At 35.5% G+C, this 15097-nt stretch overlaps 1 protein-coding gene across 16 annotated transcripts in view; it reads left to right on the top strand.

Annotated features, from left to right (window-relative positions):
- CADPS2 (calcium dependent secretion activator 2) overlaps window positions 1-15097 on the top strand; it is a 576693-nt gene that overhangs the window by 315438 nt on the left and 246158 nt on the right. The window lies entirely within an intron of this gene.

Raw genomic sequence — 15097 nt, 5'->3', positions numbered from 1 at the left:
TGAAAGGGTTTAAGGAGGAAGGATAACTTTTCTGTGATTTTAAGTTTCAGAAAAGTTGTACCACAAATATAAAAGTCTCCTATATATGAAGAGTTGAATTAGACATACATAGGATGGAAAAGAATTTCAATTCCATCTTGCAGTATATGATATTAATTCACTAGGTAAAGCATCAGTCATTTAGTGTTATTTCAATAAAATTAGCCATTAAATTTTGCTTTCAAATTGAAGAAAAATACCTGTGATTGTGATTTCACTAGGAGCTTCTCTAATGTTTTTTTCATTCACATGTAGATGTATAATGCTGGCATTCTTTTTAAATCCTCCATATAAATTTTGCCTGTGGGAGTTAAGGAAAGGCCCAAAGTGATTTGTAGTAATTTTTTGTAATTATTTGTGAAAAACTAGTATAGTTATTCAATAAAACATCTTTAATTTACTCCTGATCTATTACTTCGTAAGTTTATTAGAAGTTCCATGATAACTACTTATAAACTAGATAATTAGAGACAAAATTTTAATTCCGTGGTCCAGTTATATGTATTGGCTACAGTTGGCTTAAATCCTTTCAGATAGCAATTCTTCATAAGACTTTATAGTCATATCTCAGTCACCACACCAGCGACGAAGCAGGAGCGCAGACAGGGAAAGGTCCAGGGCTAATTCTCATAAGATGCAAATTCTTTCTAATTAGGTCTGGCTTATTAATCATGTGCTTTGAAGTGTTACAGGTTTCTACCTGTCATTCAATGCCTGACTTTGAAAGCTGTTGCTCGGTATGTCTGCCTTGGTCATTCTCTGAGAAGTTGGCCTGGGTCTTCACTGTAGAGGTAGAGGAAAGTATTTCTTTCCTTCTCACCACTTATAGGGGCTGATCATGTTATGCACGGCTACCTCCATGGTGTCCTATGTGGGTGATTATAGTAAAAGTAGTTGACACTTTACTATTTCCTCAGAATAATAGAGGTTTTCCTCTGTCCCGGGTAGAACAAATATTAGACATGTACACTGTACTAATGCCTTCTAATAGGTGTATATTGTTATTTCATTATGGTTTTAATTGGCACTTAGCAAAAACATACACTAATGATGTTTAGCATCTTTCTGCTATCTGCAGCTTTTCTTTTATGAAGAATCTGTTCAAATATTTTCCCCAGTTTTTAACTGGGTTGCTTGTTTTCTGATTTTTGAATTTGGAAAGATCGTATTACTTATACATTCTTTATGAGTATGATATAAATACTTTTCTCTCAGTCTTTGGCTTGTCTTATCATTCTCTTAATCATATTTCAAAGAACAAAAATTTTTAATTTTGATTAAGTCCAATTTATGATTTTTTTTTCTTTTTGGCTCATGTTCTTGGTGCAGTATCTAAGAAATCTTCACAAAATCCAAAGTTAGAATTCTCCTTTGTTTCTAGAAGCTGTATAGTTTTAGATTTTTACATTTAGTCTTTGATTTATTTTTAGTTAATTTTTGGATCTAGAGCTACATATCGATCAAAGTTTTTCTTTGAATATGTTGTTCTAGCACAGTCTGTGGAAAAGTTTTCTCCACTAAATTTACTTAACATCTTTGTGAAAAATCAATTGTCTGTATATCTGTAAGCCTATTCCTGGACTCTCTATTCTGTCCCATTGAGCTATTTGGTGTAAATATTATATAATATAGCTATTAGGTATTGAAATACCTTGCTATAGTTTTGTATTTGTTTTATCATTTTTTGGCGTCACGTTTTTTGAATATCTGATATGGCAGCTTATCAGATGGGATTATTATTTCCTTCTCATTAACTGACATTTTATCATTATGAAATGACCTTCTTTATCCCTGGTAGTATACTTTACTTCAAAAACTACTTTATGTTAGCTGCCTCAGCTTTATTTTTGTTGTTGTTGTTATTTTTGTTTTTGTAGAGACAGGGTTTTGCCATGTTGCCCAGGCTGGTCTCGAACTCCTGAGCTCAAGCAGTCCACTCACCGTGGCCTCCCAGAGTGCTGGAGTTATAGGCATAAGCCACTGTGCCCAGTCCCCAGCTTTCTTTTGACTAGTGTTAGCATGTTATATTTTTCCCATTCTTTAATGTATTTGTTTCTTTACACTTAGACTATATTTCTTGAAGTAACATATAATTGTGTCTTTATTATCCATTCTGACACACCTCTGCCTTTTAACTGGGATATTTAAATTATATTTTAATATGAATATTGATTTGGTTAAACTTAAATCTGTCATTTAGATGTTTTTTCTTTCTCTTCTGTTATTTCCTTTTTCCTCTTCTGCTTTTTTTGGTTGAATGTTATTTAAGATTCTAGTTTTTCTTCTTTGTTGCCCTTTTACTGATGAACGTCTTGTTATTTTATGTAGTTTTAACTCATCAGAGGCTAAGTCAAGTGATATTATAGCATTTAATGTATATTTAAGAACCTTACAATATTATACCTCTAGTTCTTCCCTCCCATCATTTGAGTTATTGCTATGCATTGTACTTTTACATATGTTACAAACACACACTACATTGTTTTTACATTTTTTAAATGGTTAGTTATCTTTTAAACTAGTGTCACGTAGTCATCTTTAGGTTCAAAAAAGGTTTAGAAAATTGTATATTTATTTAACAATTGTTGCTTTGAGCAAAATCAGAATTGTTTCAGGAAGAAAAAAGGGGATGTTCAGGAAAATGGTAGGGTGTCCTGCATGTGTGCATCACACCAAAGTCAATGCTTTTGTAATCCTTAGGACAAATAAAACAAACCACCTAGCCAGAATAGTCAGTGCCTTTTTAAATATAAATTAAAAGCTGAGTATCTAATGGTGGGATGGTAGAGGTTATCTTTCAAGGTGCTGATGGGATTGAGTTAGCTGCAAACGGTACTTCCTAAGTCAGTGAAACTGAAATTTTATATTCAGCTGAATTTTGAAGAAAAACTACTAGATAAATTATTTTACTTTTTGTATAATTCATACTATATTTTATCCATAATTAATTAAGAAACAAAACTTATTGCTATTTCGAGCTATTTCTGTTTTATTGGTTAGTAGAATTTGGAGTTTAAAAGGATACTGCAGCTCATTTAGTCCAATCTCTTCACTTTCCAGATAAAGCAACTGTGGCATAAAGATGCAAATTAAATTCTTCCAGTTCATAGTGGCATCTACTGTATTGTTATCCTTTTGAGGGCAAGACCATGGACATATTATCCATTTTAGCAACAGCAGCTGTCTAGCAGTTTCTGACTGACAGTATATGTCCAATTAATGTTGGAGGGATAGGTGAACAAATGAATAAATCTGAAATTTGCTTAATTCAGTTTCATTTCTCCTATGCAAAGTTATGCTAGGAAGTAGAATTAGTTACTTTTGTTTGGATGCCTGATATCTCTAATTAAGTAATAAACTGGAAGAACAATTATAGAATATTGTACAATTTGGATCCTATAGTGAGTGAAGTTCTAGTATGTTTAGTCTTCTACCTAAAATAGAAGTAAATTGAAACATTCTCAAGTTTATTACTAATCTCTTTTAGTCACTAAATTAATAAAATAACACCTGTGTATCTCAGAGCTATTCAAAATCACTTTAGAATATCCCATTTTATTCATTTATTCATGGATGGACATTTAGGTTGATTTCATATCTTGGCTATTGTCAGTAAAGCTGCAATGAACGTTGGAGTGCGGTTATCTCTTCTATATACAGATTTCATTTCCTTTGAATATATACCTTAAAGTGGGATTTTTGAATCATATAGTAATTCTATTTTTAATTTTTTTGAGGAAATTTCATACTGTTTTCTGAAATGGCTATATATTAATGCACATTCCTACCAACAGTATGCAAAGGTTCCTTTTCCCCCACATCCTCACCAATGCTTATCTTTTATCTGGTTGATAATAGCATTCTTATCTTTTATCTTGTTGGTAATAGCCATTCAGGTGTGAGGTGGTTTTATTTGCATTTCCCTAATGATTAGCGATGTTGAGCATTTCTTTCATGTATGCAGTGGGATTTTATTCAGCCTTAAAAACTGAAGAAATCTTGTCATTTAATCAAGCTGGGAGACATTGTGCTAAATGAAATATGCCAAGCACAGAAAGACAAATACCACATGATGTCACTTACATGTGGAATCTAAAAAAGCCAAACTCTTAGAAGCAGAAAGTAGGATGGTGGTTACCAGGGTCATAGGCTTGGAGGGGATGAGGAATGGGAAGATGTTGGTCAAAGGCTACAAAGTTTTCGTTAAGATGAATCAGTCCCAGAGGTCTGTTTTATGGCATGGTGACTATGGTTCATAATCATGAATTATACACTTGAAAATTTGTTAAGAGAATGTATCTTAAATGTTCTCAGCACATACACACACAAAAACTATGTCAGATGAATATTAAAACATCATGTTTTATACTGTAAATATATATGATTTTGTCAAGTATACCTCAGTAAAACTGGAAAAAAATACTTACCTCTGTTGCCTTTAGCAGTGGTATGAGAAAACACTCTTATTCCCTGATAGTTTGTATTATATGCACTGTATGAATCAAGAAGTCCTTAGATCAGAAGTGCAAGATTCAAATTAGTTGGTTGTTCAGCATGACAAACTGAAAAGTTTGAAACCTGATTTTGAAGACATTAATTCAGGTATTGGCTCTGCCACAGTAGCCATGAGGCCACGAACAAGTCACATAACCTCCTTTCTGCCCATGAATCGTTCCATACCCTGACCTTATTCCCCACCATCTTCCTGTGTCATTTACTTTTCTGAATTTATTTGATTTTTTGAGCATATGAAAATGTATCACAGAGAGTTCTCAACCTCATACTCACCTGTCCACCCTCCTTTCCCATTGCTTAAGTGACTGCTGACTAGTTTGCATACATATAAAATGGCAAATTGGGAAGTTGTTTTCTTTTTAAATTCTTATAAATTCAGGGGTTATAAGTGCAGTCTTGTTACATGGTTATATTGCATAGTGTTGAAGTCTGGGATTTTAGTGGTGAAGTCTGGGATTTTAGTGTACCCATTACTTGCATAGTGAACATCATGTCCAGTAAGTAATTTTTCAATGCTCACCGTCCTTTCCCACTGCCCCCTTTTTGGAGTCTCCAGTGTCTATTATTCCCCACCTCTCCATATATCCATGTGTACCCATTGTTTCACTCCCATTTGTGAGAACATGCTGCATTTGACTTTCTGTTTCTGAATTATTTCACTTAGGATAATGGCCTCCAGCTCCATCCATATTGCTGTTAAAGACATAAGTTCATTCTCTCTCATGGCTGGGTAGTGTTCCGTGTGTGTGTGTGTGTGTGTGTGTGTGTGTGTGTGTGTGTGTGTGTGTATGTGTGTACACCTTTTTATTTATGCAATTAAAAATTTTATTTATGCAATTGTTGATAGACATTTTGGTTGATTCTATGACTTTGTTATTGTGACTAATGCTATGATAGGCATGCAGGTGTCTCTTATTATACTGATTTCTTTTCCTTTGGATACTTAGTAGTGGGATTGCTGGATCCAATGATATTTCTATTTTTAGTTCTTTAAGAAATTTTCAGCCAGGTGTGGTGGCTCACACTTGTAATCCCGGCACTTTGGGAGGCCGAGGCGAGTGGATCACAAAGTCAGCCTGGCCAATATGGTGAAACCCCATCTGTACTAAAAGTACGAAAATTAGCCAGGTGTGGTGGTGTGCACCTATAGTCCCAGCTACTCTGAAGGCTGAGGCAGGAGAATTGCTTGAACCCAGGAGACAGAGGCTGCAGTGAGCCAAGATCATGCCACTGCGCTCCAGCCTGCCTGGGCAACAGAGTGAGATTCTGTCTCTAAATAAATAAATAAGAAATCTCCATATAGTTTTCCATAGAGGTTGTACTAATTTACATTCTCACCAACAGTATATAAACATTCCAGCTTGGAAAGGTTTTTATTAGTGTTATTTTGGTACATTATTACATTGTGATTGTTAGACCTTGCATAGATTCCTTATTCATATGAAGAACAAGAGCTCACCTTCACACTTTAAGGTGGTACAGGTTGAGTATCCCTTATCCAAAATGCAACCAGAAGTATTCTAGATTTTTTATTTTTTCAGAATTTGGAATATTTGCATTATACTTAATGGTTGATCATCCCTAATCCAAAAATTTGATATCCAAAATGCTCCAATGAGCATTTCCTTCAAGCTTGACCTTTGAGTACCATATGGATGGTCAAAAAGTTTAGGGTTTTGGAGCATTTCTGATTTTGGATTTTCAGATTAGGAATGTACCTGTAGTGGGTTTTTTGTTGTTGTTGTTGTTTTGAGATGGAGTCTCGCTCTGTTGCCCAGGCTGGAGTGCAGTGGCGCAATCTCAGCTCACTGCAAGCTCCGCCCCCCTGGTTCATGCCATTCTCCTGCCTCAGCCTCCTGCGTCACCGCGCCCAGCTAATTTTTTGTATTTTTAGTAGAGACGGGGTTTCAGAGTGTTAGCCAGGATGGTCTCGATCTCCTGACCTCGTGATCCTCCCATCTCGGCCTCCCAAAGTGCTGGGATTATAGGCGTGAGCCACCGCGCCCGGCCTGTAGTGGGTTTTTAATTTAAATACCCACATCTATCAGTAGTCCATGAATTAGCTGGCCAATCCCAAAACATTTTGCCATAACTGTATTTTCCATGCTCTTCACTTTAAGGATACAGCTGAAATAATTGTCCAAGTCTAGACATTGTACCTCCCTCTTTTCCATCCTACCGCCATACGTTATGGATTGACTGACATTGACTTGGCTCTAAAAATTCTTATTGTACTTATTAACCAAAGATTAAGAACAAAACTAAAATTGTTATAATATTTATGAAATAATTAAGGAAATAATATGTTGAATTGAGGGGGGTGGTGTAAAATTGAAAGTGTCTGTTGTTATCTTGAAGTGATTTTCCTTTAGGTATTTATTTAACTTCAGTGCCAAGTTATTTAAATAACAAGACAGTGCCTACCTTTGAAGAGTGATGTGAGAATTGATTTCAATTTCACAAAGCATTCCAAGACACTCAGTTGATAGGTTCTCCATAAATGGCAGGCATTATTATAATCAGACTAGTAAAAAGAAAAATGATAAAGCTACTCGTGCAGTGTCCTCTAATAGAAACTGTTTTGGTAAAGTAATATAAAGGTTATGCTATTCATAATTTATGGCTGAGGGCAATAGATCAAGAATAATGATGCTTTCCTGTCTATATAAGTATTCAAAACACAGATATAGCTGTGTTGGAGTATATTGCTGTATGTAAGAAGGATGAAATCAATACCTTATAAACAAGAAAAGTGATCCATGAATATTAATAAAAGACTTTCCTTAATTGAGCCCTGAAAAATATAGTGACTGCCAAACTTGATTATGTCTTTCAGAATCTTCAGGAAAGGCTTTGAAATAAAAGAGATAATTCTTAATCATGAGGTTATATGGAACTTGAACTTTGTTAGTAATAGAAGCATAATGGTCTTCATTCTGGTAACCAAAATAATAGGCTTCATTGTTAAACCTTTAAAAAATTTTCAATTTATTATAAGAAAAGTCACAACTTTGTTTAACTATGTTAATACAAAATGAGAGAAAATTAAGAATTTCAAAATATTTTTTACAAGCAGAATGCTTCAGGTGTGTGCAATATATAAGCACACACAAAATAAGCAAAGCTGATGATAGAAATCAATATGTAAAAATATCTTTAAATCATACACTTACCAGGAGAAATTTAAAAGGTAAATTTAATTTTCCTTCATGATGAAATTTTAGCTTTTTTGTCTAGACATTGGTTTCTTGTTGCTGCTGCAACAGTTTACCAAAAACTTAGTGACTTAAAACAATACAAATTTATTATAGTTCTGAAGTCAAAACTTCAAAATGGATCTCTGTGAGCTAAAATCAAGCTATCAGCAGGGTTCTGTTTCTTTCTAGATGCTCTAGGGGAGAATCTGTTTGTCATGTGTTTTGTATTGCCTTTTCCCATTTCTAGGGGTTGTCTACATTCTTTGACTCGTTTCCTACTTCAATTACGAAGCTAGTAATGGCTGGTCAAGTCCTTTTCACATCAATACTGACTCTTCTGCCTTCCTCTGCCATGTTTCAGAACCCTTGTGACTGTTTTGGGCCCACCTGGATAGGTGAATAATTGCCTAATTAGCAATCTTAATTTCATCTGCTACATTAATTCTCCCTTGCCATTTAAGGTAGAAACATATTCACAAGTCCTGGGGATTAGGACCTGGGCATCTTTGGGAAGCCAGTATTCTACCTATTGCGTTCCAGATATGGAAGGATGAAAGTTTCATAGATTTTGAGAGACTAGTAAGTAAACGACATACTGTAGAATTAATTACCATCATTTTCTGTTATCAAATTTTGGCAGTAATTTAGTTATCGAGACTTTTTCTCTTTTCATCACAGTGAAGTATAAATTTTAGGTTTACATTTTTATTTCTAATTTTTCTAAGCATCCACCCATCCATTCATTCATCCATCCATCTTTCCAACCAACCATCCAACCAACAAATACTTGGTGAGTGTTTACAATAGACTGTGAAGGAAACTGTGGTTAAGAAGGCTTAGAGATTTTTAAAAAATGGTAACAGTCAATAAATGGATATGTTAATTAGCTTGACTCTAGTGATCAGTTCACTATATATCAGAACATCAGGATGCATACTTTAAATATATGTAATTTCAGTAAAACCTGGTGAGAAAAGAATGTCTTAAAGATACTCATTTAAGCGACCCTATGTGCTACAAATGAATTACCCTGTTTACTCCACGATAGCTCTTGCTCTCAAGGAGCATACGCTACTAAGGGCTTGCCAAATGCCCCCTGCATATTATTATTAAATAGAGATATCAGGAAAAACTGGAGAATGGTTGATGCATCTTTTCTTTTCCTTGCTTTGTCCTTAATCCTCCCATCATGCAAATAACAAAGTTTCTAATCTTGATCTTTTAACAAGCTAATGTCAAGGAAAAAATATCTACTTAGGATGATACTTTGTTTTTCTTCTACCTCACTTTATTTTTTCAAAAAAAGACCTTTCTTATTTTTTTAAAAAAATGTACTGTATAGAAGGAAGGAGATGTGATGTGTGGCTGTCTGTTGGGCCAAGTACACATTTGGTAAAAGATTGGGAGTTTGATCAGTTCCATATTGTAAATTCCAAAATTCTTTCCGGCTTTGAAAATAAAGGAACTCGATTTAGCCCGTGGCCAATAAGGTTGACAGAAGATTTAATGCTAATCTTTCAGTATACAAAAGAGCATTGTGTCTGTAAGAGTGAGCAGGTGTTCTTTGTTTCTGCTAAGTAGGATAGGAAGCCATGATATTAAATCAAATAAGAAATAATTTAGATTTAGCAACCTCAAGTGTATTAAAACACAGGAAACTGTTACTAAGGAAAAATATAGATTTCCCTTAGACAAATCATCTGATCCATATTCACATATTATGAGAGTTCTGATATTGGGGCAAATATTATACGTGGTTATTAACATCTGCTAAATAAACACTGAAGTGAAAAAAACTTCAGGTAGTCCTTTCATAATATATGCTACCTCAAGGTCCTACGCTCTCAAGAAGGTATTTGAAAGGTTCGCTAGGGACTGTCATTATGAACCTTTGCTAAAGTATAAAATCTCTGTCAATTGAAAAAGAGACATCAACTAAACCCAAAAAGTCAAAGTTTCTCACAGAGATAGGCTGCGTTTATCTGGAAAGATGTTCCCTCAGCCATTTGCCTAAAATATCCTTTGTCTCAAGGACACCTGTTTGTAAGCAGAAATGATTTTTAATCAAAATTGATCCATGCTTTCTGCTAATTGTGTTTTTAGTTTCTTCTTACTCTGTTTGAGGCTAGTTCATCACTTAGTTGGATATGAGAAACCTGATCACTGAGTCACATGACTCATCTCTAAGATGTATGTAGCTAGAGAGAGGGTGATTATTCTTTACTCAAGAGTATGAAAATTTGATTTTCATTCTCTGGTTTATAAACATTGTTTTACTAGATGTTACCTATATAGGATAACACACACTTAGCAAACACATTTCTTACACTCTATCCCTAATCTTCCATAACTGCTGGTTTTATCCATAAGCTTAACCTTCTTGTATCTCCTTCAGCCTACCTGTCTGTATTGTCATCCTCCCTGCCTTTACACACAGTAACCTTCTAGTCAAAACGATTTTGCCCAACTTACCTGATCTTGCCGACATAAACCTTAAATGAAGTCTTATTCTATTCCTCAAACATAATATGTCCCTTACACCATTGCTATCTGGCTTCAACTAAACTTTTTCCTGCTCAGATCTCCAGTCACCTCTCTCTTTTTTAACCAGGCAGTAGTCTTTCAGACCCAACAATGTGTGACCTCTTGATCCCCATGTGACCCTGATGCCCCCTTCCTACTACCTAAAAAACTCTCCCCCTTAAATTTGGCACATCACAAACTTCAGCTTTCTTCTACCTCCTTGGTGACTGGTCTCAGTTATAGAGTCCTAATCCTTTTCCTAACTCTAGAAAGATGGTGCCCAGAGGGTTCTCGAGTTCTCTTCTCTTATTTATTTATTTTTATTTTTATTTTTTATTTTTATTTTATTTTATTTTTTTTGAGATGGAGTCTTGCAGTGTCACCCAGGCTGGAGTGCAATGCCGCGATCTCGGCTCACTGCAACCTCCACCTCCCGGGTTCCAGCTATTCTCCTGTCTCAGCCTCCCACGTAGCTGGGATTACAGGCATCTGCCACCACACCCAGCTAACTTTTTATATTTTCAGTAGAGATGAGGTTTCACTGTGTTGGCCAGGCTGGTCTCAAACTCCTGACCTTGTGATCCACCCGCCTCAGCCTCCCAAAGTGCTGGGATTACAGGCGTGAGGCACTGCACCCTGCCCTCTGTTCTTATCTTTTGAGAGCATAAAGAGAATTGACATGGCAGAAAATATAATGAGTGTTTGTACTGATTGAAGTTCTTTTGGTGGCGAGCAATGGAAACTGACTGAGGCTAAGTCCAGGGAACAGAGAAAAAGCTCAACAGCCAACCTTGGGGAAGAGCTTGAGAACCTAGAGTAATGTTAAGAATGTCAGCATCAGAATCATGTGCTTTTTTCTAGATTGCCACTGTTACAGTGTTTGGTTTCAACAGCCCCCATATCTTTATTTTTCATCCCCTCCCCATGTCAGCCTTATAAATCTTATGTGTTTTTTCAGACTTCCAAATGAAACTGTAATTACTCTATGAAAGCTGTCCTGATTTTTTCAAGAATTGCTGAATGCACTCATCGTTGAGCTAGAATTGTACCAACTGTGTGTCTACTATTTTGCCACAAGATATGGTGCAATTATTGTGGTTCCAGGGTCTTTTTTCCTTTCTCTAAGCTAAGAGACATTTATGGGAGAAGGTAGTGAATTGTCTATCTAGCCCCTCTGTTTTTCTAGCTTATCTCCTCCAGCACCCAGTGCTGTTTTGTTTTTTGTTTTAGTTTTTCGGGTGCTTGTTGAAGTAGAGTTTAGCAATTTAAATAGTCTTAATCTCACAGGTCACAAAGTTTAATTATGCACAAATGTATGTAGTTTGGCCTCAATCAGGTATCTCAGAAAAGAAACAATGTAGAAGTGACAGCTTATATATTTTAAGAAAAAGCTACTTCTGAACCCCTCATCACTCTAAACATTTCTGTGTGTAAATGTGTATTTTATATTTCATTTTTTAAGTCTTAGTTTTTTTTCTTCCTGTATATTAAATTTGATGGAATTTTAAACAAATCCTAAAAAATCATTTTGTGGTTTCCATTACACCCTAGCAAAGATGACAAGTAACACTGACATTTTATTATGAAGAATATACATTAGCTTTATGTTTAAGATAAGAAGTCATCTTTGTGTCGTGCTGACACAACATTTAAAGTGTTGGTGACAAAAATAAACAAGAAGCAGAAATGTATACAGAAAGGTTAAGAGAAATGAATGGTAAAGAACAAAATAGTTTGCTAAGTAGTATTAAAAGTTATTTGTACAGAGCTATAATTTAAATGTGAACTTAGGATACAGAAGGATCCTTAGTAAGCTTTTATATCTGTTAAATATTTTAATTATTATGACTGTCAACATCAGATACAGTCTCTATACATGAACTGAGTCCTATTGAATTGGAACTGCTTCTAATAAAAAAACCAAATTATTTAGTCACTTATTTACTTTTGAAAGATTTTGAAACAAAACACCTTGTTGATGTACTAGTTAGGATACTGCTAAATGCTATAACAAGAAAGTCGTTACATTTCAAGAATTCAAAATAATATCAGGTTTGTAAGAGTTTACTGCAGGTATTCCTGACAGAAGTATGACTTTCTTCCACACGGTGATTTAAGGCTCTGATTTCTTTCATTTCCTAAGGTATTCGTGTTCTCTGAACTTGACTGGCAGAGGAATAAAGTGGGGTAAAGACATCAAACCTGTATCTTGATCACCTTTTCCCAAGGTGACACATGTCACTTCTCACCCCTTTAATAGGAACTTTTATATGTCCCTACTTAGAAGCAGGAGGATCTGGAAAACCTGGTTCTTGGCTAACTAGCTGTTTACTAGCAACAGTTCTATACTGGTGAAAGCATGAATCGTGGCAGATAGTCAGACGATGTGCCATAGTTCACCCTTGTGCCACCAAGTTGTTTTGTTGTCCTTCTTCCTACACATAGAACACATTCACTGCAACTCAAGAGAAACAGCCCAAAGTCCTATTTCATTTTTATATCCAGTCCAATATCTGCATCACAGTTAGCTGTGGTTCTTTGCAGTCTGGCAACCTATGAACTAAAGTTCATGGTAACTGCTTACGACACCTTCCCTCCCCATTCTGCCTCAGCACAAATCCAATATACAGTAAAGGAACAGGAACAGGAGAGCTACAGGTAAGTTTGCCATGTGGAAAAAGGAAAAGCAGGAAATGCATGGCAGTAATTGTCCAATTACAATAATGAAATCCTATCTGGCAGGCACCGTGAAGACACCCTGCCAAGGAAGTGTTCCAGATCTCTTGATCAGAGCTGTATTGTGTATTCTGAAAATAACTCCCTCGTCCTTTATTTTCTACGGCCCTCTGGGCTCTACACCTTGGGAACTTCTTCCTTATCTATTTATTCATGGCGAAATTGGAAAAGAAATATGACCACCTTCAGCAAACTATCGCAGGAACAGAAAACCAAACACCGCATGTTCTCACTCATAGGTGGGAATTGAACAATGAGATCACTTGGACTCCAGAGGGGGAACATCACACACCAGGGCCTATTATGGGGAGGGAGGAGGGGGAGGGGAGAGGGATAGCACTGGGAGTTATACCTGATGTAAATGACGAGTTGATGGGTGCTGACAAGTTGGTGGGTGCAGCACACCAACGTGGCACAGGTATACATATGTAACAAACCTGCACGTTGTGCATATGTACCCTAGAACTTAAAGTATGAAAAAAAAAAAAAGAAACATGACCACTTTTTTGGTTGTGCAATTTGGGAGCCTGGAAACTATTTAACAGACCATTTTGAAGTTCAAGTTCAGCATTTACCAATACACTTCTCTTAGAAACAGAAGATTTCATATCTGTGGACCTCCCCTTGTTACACGTGCCAATGTTCACACCTTTATCAGTCAGTCTGTCCAGAAAAAGAAACATTTCCAGGTCTTTCCAATGGAGGGAATGTAACATAGGGAATTAGATATACATATGATAGGGAGAAGCCAAGCGAATGATTGTGAATATACCCAGAAATTAACTAAATCAGGAAACCATTGCATACTCTAGGGAAAGAAGAGCAATAGGAAGAAGTGATATTATCAGAGCTAAGAGTGCTGTTAATAAAAGACAAAACTAAGTCCTATTGAAGAGGAACTAAGCTCCTTGAGAGATGTGAGCCATTCATATTCTTTAATCTTTGTGTATCCTCACATAATAAGAACTCAGTGTTTGTTTAATTGAACAGAGCTGAGCAATAAATCCTTCCACTGACTTCAGTTAGAAATACCCATCAAAAAATAAAATGTGGCAGAAAGAATGGTATTCGATATTGGGATAGCCTTTAATTTGTGGATCAGCCCAAATCAGTTATCTTGGGACCTAATTTAGCAAGCCATCATCGGCATTTACGGAATGAGAAATTGTCAAAAGTTTTAATTTAAATATTCTCTTCCTGTGTAAGAGTTTAGGGTTTGGTACAATACCAATTTTTATATAAACATAGAAGGAAGAATTAAAAAGCAATAAAGTCTGTAAGTGGCTCATGCCAAAATATTTTTTTTTTTAAGTTGGAATGGGGGATGGGTGTGGAGAAAGAGAAAAAGCTTTCCAGACTTGTTAGGAAAATAGCAGCTATAGCTACAGTGGATATAGAGCTCTATCTTAGTCTTTTATTCTTTTTTGGAATAACCTTCTAAGTTGATAATGATATTGCTTTGTCTACTGGTTTGAGCCAAAAGCTATCATCTTATTTTTCTTTACTGTCACTTAAGAAAGAATCTGTAAAATATTACATTGGATATTTTAGCAGTCAAAATGAATTCTAGAGTATGATCATAATTGTGAAAACATTGCAAATGTCATTTAGTTTGTTCTTAGATGTCCTTTATATACTTGAGTATATGGATATGCTGGATTCAACACAGCTATGGCTTTTAGGAAAGACTTGAGAAAAGTCTCAAAATAGTAGATACATTTAACAACTTGCAAATTGAGAATAGTTTGAGAAGCTTTTATGACTATGTTGTCTTTCCTAGAGAGAAGGAGAGTCTTGCCTAAAGATTCCTTGGTAAAGATTTCTACTTATACTATAAATGAAGATGTGAGGGTAGGGGAAGTGTATGACAAAGTCAATTGCCATGAATGCTTTCAAAACATTTTACTATTAGAATCTAAGAATAGAAGGCAACCTTCTTAAATTTATAAAGACTATCTGTAACAACTTGAGACAGGACTTTGTTTTGTTATATTAAAGTAAAATTATAACAATATTACAAAGAAATTTCAGATTCACAATCACTTTGTGTTGCAGCAAGATTTATACACAAGAAGATATGTTTCAAT

Source organism: Theropithecus gelada, chromosome 3, assembly GCF_003255815.1.
Source record: "Theropithecus gelada isolate Dixy chromosome 3, Tgel_1.0, whole genome shotgun sequence".
Classification (NCBI taxonomy): domain Eukaryota; kingdom Metazoa; phylum Chordata; class Mammalia; order Primates; family Cercopithecidae; genus Theropithecus; species Theropithecus gelada.
The sequence above is the reverse complement of the archived record's forward strand: the minus strand, read 5'-3'. Positions and strand labels throughout refer to the sequence as shown.